The sequence below is a fragment of the Physeter macrocephalus genome, chromosome 12, assembly GCF_002837175.3.
Source record: "Physeter macrocephalus isolate SW-GA chromosome 12, ASM283717v5, whole genome shotgun sequence".
Taxonomy (NCBI): Eukaryota; Metazoa; Chordata; class Mammalia; order Artiodactyla; family Physeteridae; genus Physeter; species Physeter macrocephalus.
Window position 1 is genome coordinate 16,421,534 of NC_041225.1, and position 15,605 is coordinate 16,437,138.

At 41.7% G+C, this 15,605-nt stretch overlaps 1 long non-coding RNA gene across 1 annotated transcript in view; it reads right to left on the reverse strand.

Annotated features, from left to right (window-relative positions):
- Positions 1 to 2,944: 2,944 nt before the first annotated feature.
- The window catches only part of LOC114487290 (uncharacterized), a 23,436-nt gene continuing 10,775 nt past the window's right edge, over positions 2,945 to 15,605 (reverse strand). Inside the window, exon 3 of the long non-coding RNA XR_003682245.2 lies at positions 2,945 to 3,189. This is a non-coding gene — a long non-coding RNA (uncharacterized lncRNA). The remainder of the gene's footprint in view (positions 3,190 to 15,605) is intronic.

The following is a 15,605-nucleotide window of genomic DNA, read 5'->3' on the forward strand; positions in this document are numbered from 1 at the left end:
TTCTTATTTGTCAAGACTTTAGATTTAACCACTCTACAGAATCTCCAGCCACAAACCTGTACTGTTCCCATTATTCCAGAAAGAGGTCATTGGTTTTTGTCCCTTAGGGTGTGTCACTTACTTTGAGGAACCAGGCTTTCCTGGGTTTGAGTGACATTTCCAACAGCGGCCATCCTCTCTCATTATCTTCCCACGCGCCTACTTGACCTTCACCGTGCTTCATCTATTTTGGTTCAGGGTTACAGATGTCTCTTTATGTCTTTCAAGCTAGAGTTTTGTTCCTGTTTCTTATTCTCCTTCTTGCTTTTGGGTGATTTCTCAGAGAAGAGGGAAATTGCCCTCTTTATGCCACATTTTAAAACCAGAAGTCTCACCCTCAGGGAGTCTTTTGCATGCTACACTATTTTTAGTTTCAGTTCTGCATCACATATGATCTTTCAGAGTTGTATTAAATGGTGCTTAGGGAACTGAATTCAAGTTTAAATTCAATCTTGCCTGGTGTTACCAATGCAAAAAACTCAATCAAAGAGACAATCAAATCATCAGAAACAGTCACACATGGCGAAACTTGCATAGGTGCAGGCAGTGACAATCCCATCGGAGTATAATCCTCTGCCTGGAAGCTAGTAAAAATTTTGGAAAAAAATGGTGTATAACATTTAAACTGGGCCTGAAGAATGGTTAGAATCCAACTGGCTGGTAAGGAAGGTGAGTTCCTGCTGTGGTGCCGCATCAATTTTTGCAAAGGCTGAAATTTTAGTGTGGGTTTAGGAATCAAACAGCACATAGTCCAATTGGGAAGGAAAATAGAGTTCTAGAGCACGTGGCACTTCTTTTTTCTATTGAATAGGAAACCAATTCTTTAACTCAGAATGAAGCCTACCCCCAGCTGTCCAACAAACCTTGTCTTCTCACTGTCCATAGAACAATGGTTACATTCCACAGACTGTCAAAGCCCTTTACTCCATGAAGACAAAACTAAACTGAAGGAATTGGGTTAAATGACCAGCCAAATCTCTTTCATTCTGTGGACAAAGAATGTCCCCTGCCATATCAGTGAGCAAAGGATGCTGCATCCATCAAGCCATCAGCCACTGCAGCCCCCCACTGTGTGCCCTGAGGATGGAGAAAAGCCAGGATACTAGCCCTAGATAGCTAAGATGCATATAAAAGGAACGATTTCAATGAGCCCAGACTCTTACATCTACCCATACATAGAAAAGTGCTACATTCATTAACTTGAGATGTCTGGTTTTCTTTTTTTTAAATTAATTTATTTAATTTATTTTTGGCTGCATTGGGTCTTCATTGCTGCACATGGGCTTTCTCTCGTTGCGGCGAGCGGGGCTACTCTTCATTGCGGTGCACATGTTTCTCATTGTGGTGGCTCCTCTTGTTGCGGAGCACGGGCTCTAGGCCCGTGGGCTTCGGTAGTTGTGGCATGTGGGCTCAGTAGTTGTGGCTCGTGGGCTCTAGAGCTCAGGCTCAGTAGTTGTGGTGCTCAGGCTTAGTTGCTCCGTGGCATGTGGGATTTTCCCAGACCAGGGCTCGAACCCGTGTCCCCTGCATTGGCAGGCGGATTCTTAACCACCGCACCACCAGGGAAGACCCTGGTTTTCTTTAATTAACAGTAATCTTTGGATGTTCTGACTACCTAGTTTTTGCTGCAAAACTCCTATATATCTTGGCTCCTCCCTTACCTCTTTGGAGCTGTCCCTCAGAGCTATCTGAGACGCTGTCTTCCAGGCTTACGTTCTCAGTTTTGTCCTCCTAATAAAACATAATTCTCAACTTTTAGATTATGCATTTTCTTTTCAGTCGACATTGCTATGATTTGATAGCATTCTCCCCCCTCTTCCCCCTCCGTATATGACTGTGTGTGCTGCTCAGCAAGCATGCCTCACTTTCTCCTATCTGTCCATTGCTCATGCTAATTTCTCCACTTGGAATTCTTTTCTTCCTATCAACTCTGCTGATAAAAAAAATCCTGCTTATCCTTCAAAGCCCCACAGGCCTTTCCTGATTCCCCGACCAGATATGAACTTGCTTTCTACCTCTTGGACTGAATTTTTCACAATCTTTTCAGACCAGGTACCACTTGGAAGTGAAACACCATCACTTCTGCCATATTGTCTTGGTCCCACAGACTAATCCTGATTCAATATGGGAACCATGCAAGGGCATGAATACCAGGAAGCTGGGCTCAGTGGAGGCCACCCTGGAGGCTACCACACCTACTTACCTGGGGTTTGTCTTTGTGCAAGTCACTAATCTGTCTAGACCTCGTTCCCTCATTTATAAATAATAACACCTCCCAGGAATTTGTGGAGATTAAATGCTTATAAAGTGGTTTGAGCTGCTTCCCCCTCCCCCACCCCGGACAAACACTACCCAGGACTCTTCTAGGGAAGCCAGCTGCAGCCTCTCTCCCTGAAACGCTCCAACCCTCTGCTCTCCTCTCCTCCCCTCTTCATCCTCCTCCCTCCACACCAGGGGGAATATTTTCGAACCATTCCTCAAACCTCACTCCTCTCAAACATGATGTCTATGCTTCAGTCCTCCACATTCCCCTAAGGACCCAGGCTTTAGAATCTAAAAGTCGGGAAGAAACTTGCTAGTATTTTTTCCCCTATTCTATCATACCTTTGACCATATCAGGGCTGATCATTTACTTGGAAGGAATTACCAGGAAAGTGGAAAAAGAAAAAACAAAAAAATATATATATAAATATCTATATATAATATGTGTGTGTATATATATTATATATATTATATATAATATATAATATATATATTATATATATAATATATATATATATAAAATTTAAGAAATCTTATTTTACCAGGGGGTTAAACAGAGGATATAATACAATTTCAGAGGAGTGGCTCCTAACCCTGACTGGCTTCCTGGAGGAGGTGTGTTACCGAGTCCAAGCTCATACTGCTCACCTCACCACAGGCCAATAAATTGAGAAATGAGTTGTTGGGGCAAGGAATAGTGACTTTATTTGGAAAGCCAACAGACAAAGAAGATGGTGCACTCGTGTCCCAAAGAACCATCTTACCTGAGTTAGAATTCAGGCTTCTTTTATACTAAAAGGGGAGAAGGTGTGGTTGGTTATTGCAAACTTCTTGGCATCAGACTCCTTCCTTCTTGCAGCTGTCCACATAGGTCAGGTCACGATGTTCCTGTAAACCTCCAACAAGAAATATGTTACTCTCTGTTCTTCAACTTTTTATCTCTGTAAGGATGGAAAAGTGTTACACCTTTAAAGTTTATAGCCTTGAGAATGGGCTCTCCTGTATACTTCAGGCCATAGGCAACATTCTTAACTTGTAGCAAAAGCAATAGAATACAAAGATTAAAGTAAAAGAAACAGATCCAATTGGAGTCAGATTTGTTTTTTCCCTATTACAGTGAAGTCAGGTGCAAATGAGAGTTACTCATTGTATTAGTTTCTCAGGGCTTCCCTAACAAAGTACCACAAACTGGGATGCTTAAAAAAACAGAAATTTATTGTCTCATGGTTCTAGAAGCTAGAAGTCCAAAATCAAGGTGTGGGCAGGGCCATGCACCCCTGAAGCCTGTAGGGGAGTCATCCTTCCTTGCCTCTTCCTAGCTTCTCGTGGGTTGCTGACAATCTTTGATGTCCTCTGGCTTGCAGCTGCACAGCTCCAATCTCTGCCTTCATCGTAACATGGCATTCTCTCTGTGTGTCTGTGTCTTCACATGCTGTCTTCTTACAAGAATACCAGTCACATTGGTTTAGAAGCTGACTCCAGCATGACCTCATCTCAACTGCTAACATCTACAATGATTCTCGCTCCTAATAAAGTCACATCCTGAAGTACTGGGGGTTAAGACTTCAACGTATTTTCTTTGGGTAGGACACAATTCAATCCACAATACCTGGGGAAGAACAGGAACAGGTCCTGGATTGGGTAAAGGCTCTTTGGGTAGAAAGTGCCTGTGTAAACTCATGTAGGTGGAAAACATTTCTGCCCTTGCTGCTAGCAGGGATTGGGCCTGGAGATGATATGGGAAGAGCCAGTGAGGTGGTGGTTCCAAGTGGTCATGGGAAAAGGGATAAGGAAGCTGTGGAATCTGGGTGACCCAAAGTGAATCAAAGACAATAGTTAGACTGTCCAAGGAAGATGATCCCTAATGGAAGCTGGGAACAGCAGGGAACAAAGAAAGCAAATAAATCAGCAGTTTAGACTCCCAGGTGCTCTTCTAAGTTGAAACACTTGAAAAAAATGATACAATCAGTTAGAATGGCAGGGAGAGGGAAGCCCAAGCAGAGGCTTCAGGTGCCAGTATATGGGCTAGTTATGGAAACAGATTTCCGGGAGCACGTTCTTGGAAACTTCTGGAGATGGGGTGTGTTGTTAGGGTACAGAGCAGAGAAACACCTAACCTCTTTGGAAAGTATCAGTGGAATGAGTTTTTTCTCTGGTGGGAGGCAGGGATGGGGGTCTGTGTGCTCTGCCTGGACCCTACTTCTACTCATTCTCATGGTCTCATCTCCTTCCCCAAGTGGCTTAAACCATTTGAGGTCAACCCTTTGGCTTCAATAACAGCTCGTGGCCTCACTTTCGACACAGCATACTCCTTCTACGTCAGCCAACACCCACATTTTCTTCCATTTGGTTTGGCTATTTTTAAAAGTCACTCTGCATCTTCAAAGTGACTGCTTGCTATCTTGTGAGCAAAACTTACCCACGATGAAAGGTAGATTTCACACGGACTGCTTCATTCAGCAATTTAGGCGAGTTTGGAGAGGCATTTTCTGTTCCTGTGAGTACTACACATTTTTTCAAATTCATTCAATATTTCAACAATGACTTGAGTGTCTACTACATGCCATAACATGAAACCTTCTCCCTTTCCTGAGGAATTACTCACCTAGCTTGAAAGCTTTAAATGTGTGACATCTTTAGGGAGGTGTTTTAGTTTAAAATACTTTTGTCTTAGTGTGTTTCTTTCCCTCCAACCTGACCCTTTTTCTCTTTCACTTTTAAAAAAATTGAACAGAGATAATATAAAAATTCATTCTAAATTAGAAGTGAAATTTCCTCTTCCGAACTCAGTACTAAGAAAAATATTATCAGCTAGGAGCCTTAGGCTAATGAAGGAAAGTTGTTTCTTAGTTCAGAAAACTTGTTCTTATCAAAGAGACATCAAAGAGATGCTGTCTCACTTTAAAGAAACCACCAACACAAGTTTATTTTGTTTGGTTTTTAAAGAGGGGCAGAGGATGATTCCCAAAAACATTTTGTTGAGCAAAAGAAGCCAGGCACGAAAGAGTACATGCATATGAAATTCTAGAAGACTCAAAACTAATCTACAGTGACAAAAAACAGATCAGTGTTGGCCTGGGGCTGGGGCTGAATTGACTGCAGTGAGTCAGTCAGAGGGAACTTTGTGGGAGAACAGAAATGTGCTATATCATGATTGTGACAGTGATTACACAGATATATACACTTGTCAAAACTCATCAAACTATACATTTATTTATATGCAAATTATACCTCCATAAAATTGATTTAAAAACAAGAACATAAATGCAATCTGGAGCTGGGATCTGAATGGACAGGAATTCTCAGGGGAATGAGAAAGTATATGTTTCTCTTTTTTTCTTTGAAGAGCTTTATCGAGGTATAATTTATGTATCGTAGAAGTCACCTATTTAAGTGTACAATTCAATGCCTTTTAGCAAAGGTACAGAGCTGTGCAACCATTACCCCAATTCAATTTTAGAAGATTCCCATCACCCCAGTAAAATCCCTCATACCCATCTGCATCAGTCCCATTGGAGCATTTGTTTTATCGTGACTTGAGGAAATGGGTTAAGCAAGTATCTTAAGTTGTCTGAGCTCATTTGCTAGGGACCCGGAGGACCGTAGCCATAGTGAGACTGGCTGTGGGTGCAGCCTCCGGTCACTTCGGGGTCCCCACAGGGCAGGCTCTTCATTTGTGCTTTAATTTTTTCTGCGAACACAGTCACAAGCATATTCTCTATGCCCCTCCATGGACTGCAAATGGACAGGCATAAGGAAGCCTATGGCTGCCCTTTGGGTGCGTCCTGCCGCTCTCTGTGCCCCGAGGTCTGCCGGTCACGGGACGGCAGAACCCCCTTACCCCAGCTGCCCCTGCCCCGCTCACCTGCTTCCCTTCTGTGCCCAGGCTACAGGGCTCAAGTGCATCACCTCTGTTCCTGCCAGCTGTCCGGGAGCAGGCCCAGGAGGAGCTTGTCCTATCGGTCAGCTGTTGCTGGAAGCAGCAACAAGAGCAGGGCTGGATATCCCCAGAACAACACAAGTAAGTGGAGAGACCACAGGAAAGATCATGGTAGACTTGGAGCAAAAAAAAAGCCCCACTTTGGACAGCAATAGTGTTTAATCTGAAAAGGCTTACACATCCTCAGGCATATGGGGGTAACGCTGCAGCCTTGATCTGTGGAAGTCAAGGGTCAAAAGCCAGCAGGTGGTGACAACTTGGGCATCTCCCCCACGTTTCCATAGAAGGCCAGGGTTAAGAGATGCGCTCAGGACTACTTGTTATGTTCCTCCCAGTGAGTCTACTGAAGGAGTTTAGCAGTGAACAAAATTAACATAATTTATTCGTATACAGAATATCACAAATCTAAGAGCACGTGTTACAGCTCTTTCACAGGAAAGGCTGAGCTGAGGCTCTATGGAAGAGAGTCCGTAGCTGGTTTGCATAGTTCTGAGCTGCAGAGCGGGTCAAAGACTGGAGGGTGTTGAGAGTGGCGTGGACAGACTGTTTGTCCCTGGGACACTACTTTTAGTATTACAGATATGTCTTAAGTGTGTTGGAGCTTGTGTTAAGTGTGCCAGCAAGTTGCCCAGGGGCTCCTTGCCTGAGCAAGTGGCCTATATACACAATTATGTTGGGACATTGCTGTCAAGAGTGGTTACATCATGTGTGGGGCCCAGTGCAAGATGAAAATGTGGACCCCTTTGTTTACTAGGAGGAAAGGGCTTTTTCTTTTCTTTTGTGGTCTCTATATTCTCTCGACCTGATAAGGTGTTTTTTAATTCTCTTTTTAACGTACTTCACGCATGGGAATTTTCATGGGGCAAGTGCAGACCCTCCCGGATGCCCAGCACCCCAACCTACAATTCAGTGCACGGACAAGTGTGATTGACCTCGACCTTCTCTGAGTCCAAGCCCAGCCCCCGGCAGGGGTAGAGGGCAGTAGTGGCTGCTGGGTGGGGATGGGGGATGGGCAACTGAGCTCTGGGTAGCTGGCAGGCAGCAGGAGGTGGGACTACATGTGAGCAGAGCCTCCAAGCCCCTGGCATATATTCCATTGTTCCATTGGACTTCAGTCACAAAACACAAATTCAAAGATCAAATCATTAAGAGTTTCAAGATGGCAACTACAGAACACTAAGCCCCAAGCACGGGGCCCCCTTCTGAGCATGTGGCACTGTGTGGTCACACACTGGTCACAGGTCTATGCAGCTGACCTAGATTGCCATTTACCCTTTATCACTTCTGTCCAATCTCCCACTGGCAGGATTTATCTCCATGTGCCAGGAACCCCTGCGTAAGGTTTTGGAAAGGAGCTGGGTTGATGTTGGCATTCCTCCTTGCTCCTTGGAAAACTCAATCTTCATGAATTCTCCTCATCTACACCGTGTAAATAGCTTCCTTTCAGAGATGCTGTGAGGGTGAAATGAAATAAGAAGAAAACATATATGTTTACATTTATGGTTGTATTATTTTTGAGGCTCTGGCGTCAAGCAAAATGCCTAAAATTGGGAGAAAAATTCTTTGTGCCCATGATCCCTGAGTCATTTCTGAGGGCAGTGCCAGCCACGTGCAATATTTTGATTCAAGGCTGTTTATCTTCCAGGTCTCCTTTTTATTTATCTATGAAACCTTCCCTCCAGCTCGTAGCACACTGCTTCCCCTGCCGCCTGCCATCTTGTTCAGTGTCACTCAGCCTGGACTACACTCCCTGGCAGTGGCCTATGGTTCACGCTCTCCTGATTCTCATCAAAATGTACCTGCTTAGCATCCTACATGCTTAAGGCTCTGCAAGGTCTTCAGAGAGATTATGTGGTAATGTATTGATAATTCGAATTAATTTTCCATTGCTTTAGTAGACTGAGACATGAACGATATTTGCAATTAAAGCAAATAACTTTAATATCGTAAGCCAAGAAGTCAGTCAGCTAAGAATTTCAGAACCCTTAGAGCCACTGGGGGAGACATTTATGAATAGCTGAGAACACTGAACAACAGAGTTGTGAATAAAGCTGGCTTGCCTTTGGGATAGAAGAATCTTCACTCCAGAGAACAGCTGGAACACGAAGATCAGCATGAGTCTGCTGAGTTCCTGGAGATTTTCTGGGCCAGAAGTGCAATTTCCAGGCACAGAAGCTGAATCTGGCCCTCTGACAGGCCTTGTTTGGTTGGGATTGCTTGGTTTTGTAAAATTTGAATGCAAATGCAATTAAGTGGGGTCAGCCTCTCTGGTTCACCGGAGGCCCCACCCCTCTATTGTCTGAATGGCTCCTCCTTGGCTGAGTCATTAGGCCACATGCTCATTGTAGAGACCAGAGGTTGGTTTGGTTAAATGAAAGGCCAAGGCCAGAGGGCCTGGCCCCAGCGAGGCTCTGCCCTGCCTCTCAGATCCTTTGTCAGTTTTTTGCAGGATGGTCCAGGTGTGCCTTCACTCCCAACGGCCAACACCTGGAGTTTACCTTGCCTGGTGTACTAGTTTCTAAGGGCTGTAATAAATTGGATGGCTTAAGACAACAGAAATTTATTCTCTACCAGTTAAGGAGTTTGAAAGTCCAAAATCAAAGTGTTAGCAGGGTTCGTTCCTTTCAGAGGCTCTGCAGGAGAAACTGTTCCACGCATGTCCTAGCTGCTGGTGGGCTGCTGGTAACCCTTGGTGTTCACTCCTACTTCTGTTTCTGTCTTCACATGATATTCTCCCCGTGTGTGTGCGTGTGTGCATGTGTGAGTGTATCTGTTTTCACTTCTTATAAGGATACCAGTCATTGGATTAAGTCTCACCTTAATCCAGTATGATCTCATTTTAACTGATTATATCTGCAAAGATCCTATCTTCAAATAAAACTGTGAGGTTCTGGTAGACGTGCATTTTGGGGAGATACTGTGCAACCCAGCACCTCTGAGCTAAAGAAGAACCCAGAATGTCTAGGAATTTATGTCCCTCCAATGGAAGTAGGTATAAATATTCCACCACCTGACTATATAATTTGTAGGACCCATGCAAAACGAAAATGTAGGGCCCCTTGTTAAAAAATTATTAAGAATTTCAAAATGATGGGAGCAGAGCATTAAACTATGTATGGGGCCCTTCTGAGTGTGGAGCCCTGTATGACCGTGGACTCCCGTGAAGCTGCCCCTGCCCTTGCCTCTGATTAGGAAAACTCAGAGGGGACTCATGCACTGTCTCCACAGCTCACTGAGAGCTCAAGCCAATGTTACTCTGTGGATAATGCACCCTTGTTGGCTTCCTTCATTTCCCAGTCCCACTTCCTCACTCCCCTACTGGTTATTTACTTCCTAATACATCCCTTTCACCTAAATCCCTGCCTCAGGTTTACTTTTGGGAACTGACTGTCAGACAGGCAGGGACAGCTCTGCTCTAATTGGATGACCATTGAAAAGGCCTTTGCAAGGCAACAAGGGCTTAAAGAAAGCGAGAGACTCTATTCCTTTTATCCATATAAGAAAAACTTGCAAAATAAATCTTAAAGATACACCAGTGGACTTCCGGGAAGATAGAGTAGGTGCAATTTACCTATTCCTCCCACTAAGTATATCTGAAAGCCATTGACATTATATACAAAATAAACATAAGGAGACTCTGAAGGGCGGAGAGGAGAAGGCAGACTAGCTTGGGCTTCAGGATCCAAGAAATGACAAGGTGGTAAGTTCCCCAGATTTTTTTTTTTCTTTTGACCTTTTACAGTCCAGACTTAGAGTAGAAGATGATGGAAGCCTGGAAATGCCAATGGTGCAGACAAAAAAAAAAAAGCCTCAACAGAGCCTACTCTTTTAGCCAAAGGATCAGGAAAGGGACCACCTACAAGACAGAAAACTGTGAGACAATAACTGCTCTCCTCCAGCTAAATACTACCGAAAAGCCTGTGGTCCCACTCCCACCTATTTCAGCAAAGGCTGAGTGGGAAGCCTAGACCTCCACCCTTACCATGTGTAAAGAAATGCTCCAGTCACCCAAGTAGTGTTTCAGAAGCCTAGTGGAGAATCAGGATATTTGCTATTGCCCAGCAATAACTAGGCCACTCCCAGATGGTGTCAGTGGGGAGCAGTAAATGACAAACTCCTACTTCTCCCAGCCAGCGAGGTACAGCCTAGTGAGGAGCCAGAATTTTCACCCCCACGCAGTAGTAATGAAGAGCCCCGTCACCCTTGAGTGTCAAAGGAGGCCAAATGGTGAACCTGGACTCTACCCTCCCCTGCAGTAAGAAGGTGGCAACCTCACTTCTGCTGGAGTAGTGTCAAAAGAAGCCAACTAAAACAGAAGGTTTGAAAAAGATCCAGAGTCTCATAACAATACTAAAATGTCCAGGAGTCAATAAAAAAATCACTCATCATTGTATCAAGAACCAGAAAGATCTCAAACTGAGTAAAAAAAGACAATAGAGGGCTTCCCTGGTGGCACAGTGGTTGAGAGTCTGCCTGCCAATGCAGGGGACGCGGGTTCGTGCCCCAGTCCAGGAGGATCCCACATGCCACGGAGCGGCTGGACCCGTGAGCCATGGCCGCTGAGCCTGCGCATCCAGAGCCTGTGCTCCGCAATGGGAGAGGCCACAACAGTGAGAGGCCCGTGTACCGCAAAAAAACAAAACAAAACAAAAAAAAACAGATGCTAACACCAAGATGACAGAGATGTTAGAGTTATCTGATAAAGATTTTAAAGCAGCTGTGATAAAATACCTCAGTGAGCAGTTATGAAAATGCCTGAAGCAAATGAAAAAGTAGAAATTCTCAGCAAAGAAACAGAAGATATAAAGAAAAGCCAAATGGAAGTTTTACAAGTGAAAAGTACAATAACAAAACGTGTAATAGATAGGCTCAACATCAAAATGGATGAAATGGAGGAAAGAATACGTGGACGTGAAGTTAGAACAACAGAAATTACTCAGTCTGAGCAACAAAGATGAAATAGGCTGAAAACAATCAACACAGCCTCTGGAGTCTGTGGGATTATAACCTAAAATTTAATGCTATTTCACTGGATTCCCAGAATGAGAGGAGAAAGAGAGCAAGGCTAAAATATTCCTGGAAGAAATAATGGCTGAAAACTCTCAAATTTGTTGAGATGTAAAACTACAGATTAAGGAAGCTGAGCAAACCCTAAACAGCATTAACATAAAGAAATCCATCCAGGACACAGTACTGTCAAAGTCTGAAAATCAAAGAGAAAGAAAAAAATTCTTGAAAGCATCCAGAAAGAAGCATCTTATCTATGGGGGGAAACCAATCTGAATGACAATATGGTGGCCAGAAGGAAGTGGCACAATATTTTTCAAGTACTGAAAGAAAAGAATTGTTAACCCAGAATCCTATATCCAGTGAAAATTTTCTTTAAAAATGAAGAGGAAATCAAGACACTTTCAGATGAAGAAAAACTGAAGAAATTTGTTGCCAGTAGAGCTAACCTAAAATAATGAATAAAGTAAGTTCTCTAAACAGAAAAGAATAATGAAAAAAAGAACCTTGGAAAATCAGGAAGAAAGAGCACAGAAAAAACATATTCTCCCTCTCTTCTCGATTTTCCTAAATTATGTTTGATGGCAGAAACAAAAATTGGAGCACTATCTGATGTGGTCTAAATGTATGTAGAGGAAATATTGGAGAACATTGTATTGTTAGTGGGAGAGAGCAAAGGGCCATAACGGGAAATAAATTTCTATGCTTCACTCAACTGGTAAAGTGAGAATAGGACACTGTGACAATTTATGTATGTATAATATAACACCTAAATCGGCTACTAAAAAAAGCTATAAAAAGAGATACACTCAGGGCTTCCCTGGTGGCGCAGTGGTTGGGAGTCCGCCTGCCGATGCAGGGGATGCGGGTTCGTGCCCCGGTCTGGGAAGATCCCACATGCCGCGGAGTGTCTAAGCCCGTGAGCCATGGCCGCTGAGCCTGCGCGTCCGGAGTCTGTGCTCCACAACGGGAGAGGCCACAGCGGTGAGAGGCCCGCGTACCGCAAAAAAAAAAAAAAAAAAAAAAAAAAAAGAGATACACTCAAAAGCATTATAGATAAGTCAAAACAGAATTTTGAAAAATGTACAACTAATCCAAGGGAAGTCAAGGAAGAAAAAGAAAACAGAGGAATGAAAAATAGAAAAAACAGAAAACAAAAAATAAATGGCAGACTTAAGTCCTAACACTTGTTCTAATACCATGCTAATCAAAGGAAACCTGGATGAGTTTGCTAGAGCTGCTGTAACAAAATACCGTAGGTAGGTAGCCTGAACAACAGGAATTTATTGTCTTCCAGTTCTGGAAGCCTGAAGTCTAAGATTAAAGTGTCAGCAGGACCATGCTTCCTCTGAAGGTGCTAGGAAAGGATCTGTTCCAGGACTCTCTCCTAGCTTCTGATAGGTCCTTGGCTTGTGGCAGCATAATTCTAATCTTCACATGATGTTCTCCCTGTGTACATATCTGTCTCCAAATTTCCTCTTTCTATGAAGACATCAGTTCTATTGGGTTAGACTCTCACCCTTCTCTGGTATGACCTCATCTTAAATAATTACATCTGCAGTGACACTATCTCCACATAAGGTCACATTCTGAGGTACTGGGGGTTAGGACTTCAACATTATTTTCGAGGACACAATTCAATTCGTAACCCTGGAGAAGCCATATTAATTTCAGATAAAGATTTCAAAGCAAGTTAAATTATCACAGATAATGATAAAAGGATCAATTCTTCAAAAAGACATAAAAGTCTTTAACATGAATATATGAGACCAAAACTGATAGAACTGCAAAGTGGAATAGACAAATCCACTATTATAGTTGGGGATTCAATACCTCTCTGTGAGTAATTGACAGATCCAACAGTCAGAAAATAATTAAGGATAGAGTTAAACTGAACACCCATCAATCAATTGGATCGAACTGACATTTATAAAATACCTCATCCAACAACAACAGAATACACATTCTTCTTAAGCTTATTTGGAACTTTCACTAGAATGAAGATAGACCACATTCTAGGCCATAAAACATGCCTTGAAAAATATAAAAGAATAGAAATCATACAAAGTATTGTTTCAGACAACAATGGAATTACATGAGAAATCAATAACAGAGAGATGCCTGGAAAAATCCCCAAATATCTGAAGATTAAACAATACCCTCCTAAATAACACACATGGGTTAAAGAAGTCTCAAGAGAAATTTTAAAATATCTTGAACTAAATGAAAATGAAATACAACTCACAAAATTTGTGAGATGTAGCAAAAGCAGTGTTTAGAGGGAAATTTATAGCACTGAGTGCACATATTAGAAAGGAAGAAAGATCTAAAATCAATAATCCAAGGGACTTGGGGGAAAAATATTACTAGAAACAGAAAGGGTCATTATATAATAAAAGGTCATTCCACTAAGAAGACATAGTAATCCTAAATATGTATGTACCAAATAACAGAGCTGCAAAAGATGTGAAGGAAAACTGATACAACTGAAAGGAGAAATAGACAAGTACATAATTACAGTTGGAAAATTCAATACCTTTTTGTCAACAATTGATAGAACAAATAGAAAATTAGCAAAAGTTTGGAAGTACTCAACACCATCAACCAAGAAGATCTAATTGATATTTATAGAAAACTGCACACAACAACAGCAGAATACACATTCTTTTCAAGTGCCCTCAATACATATACCAAGATGGATCACATTGTTGGCTATAAAACACACCTGCACAGCTTAAAGGAATTGAAGTGATAGAGTGTGTTCTTCAACAACAGTGGAATCAAGCTAGAAATTGACAATAGAAAGATAACAGGAAAATTTCCAAACTCTTGAATACTAAACAACACACTTCTAAATAATCTACAGATAAAAGAGGAACTCTCAAGGGAAATTTAAAAATACATTAGATTGAAAGAAAATACAACTCAAAATTGTGGGACCCACCTAAACAGTACTGAGAGGGAAATTTATAGCACTAAATGGAAACATTAGAAAAGACAAAATGCCTCCAATCAACAATCTAAGCTCCCACCTCAAGAACCTAGAAAAATAAGAGAAGATAAACCTGAAGCAAATAGAAGGAAGGAAGTAATAAAGATCAGAGCAGAAATCAATGAAAATAAAATAGAAAAAAATAGAGAAAATCAAGGAAATAGAGCTGTTTCTTTGAAAAGATCGATAAAATGTAAAAGCTCTGGCAAGACTGACAAGAGGAAAAAAAGAGCTAAGACACAAACTACCATTATCAGAAAGGAAACAGTGGATATCATTACAGACCCTCTACCTATTAAAATAATAATAAGAGAATACTACAAACAACTCTACCCACAAAAATTTGATAAAATGTGACAAGTCCTCAAAATACACGAACTACCACAACTCACATTTATGAAATAACTCAACTGAATAGCCCTATAAATATTATGAAATCGAATTAATAATTTAAAATTTTCCCTCCAAAGAAAAAACTAGTCCCCCCAAATTCTACCAAAAGGTTAGAGATTTTACACCAGTTCTACACAATTTATGCTGGGAAGTGGAAGAGGAGGGAACATATCCCAATTTGTTTTATGAAGCTTGTATTACCCTGACACTAAAACTAGACAAAGACACTCAAAAAGAGAAGTTTATACCAATATCCTTCATGAATATATATGCAAAAATCCTTAACACAAAATTAATGAATAAAATTCAGCAATATATAAAAAGAAGTATACAATACAACCAAGTGAGGTTTATTCTAGGGATGCAAGGCTGTTTAATTATCCAAAAATCAATTAAAGCAGTCCACTAAAATACCAGGAGAAAGAATAAAAATCACATGATCATACCAATGAAAGAAGAAAAAAAATGTTTAAAATCCAATTCATGATTAAAACTCTCAGAAAACTGAATATAGGGAAACTTCCTCAACTGGGTAGAGAACACCTACAAAACCTTATAGCTTATATTGTACTTAACGGTGAAAGACTGAATGCTTTCCCCCTGAGATCAGTAATAAGGCAAGGATGTCCACTCTCACCACTGTTATTCAGCATAGTGCTGGAAGGCTAGCCAGTATAATTAGGCAAGAAAAGGAAATAAAAGGCATGCAAATCAGAAAGAAAGAGCTAAAATTGTCCCTATTTGCAGAGGACACTTTTGTCTACAAAGGAAACCCCAAGGAACCTACCAAAACCAAAAAACCAAAAAATTGTAACTAATAAGTGAGTTTAGCAAAATTGCAGGGTACAGATCAACATGCAAGGACATATATACACTACCAAATGTAAAATAGATAGCTAGTGGGAAGCAGCCGCATAGCACAGGGAGATCAGCTCGGTGCTTTGTGACCACCTAGCGGGGTGGGATAGGGAG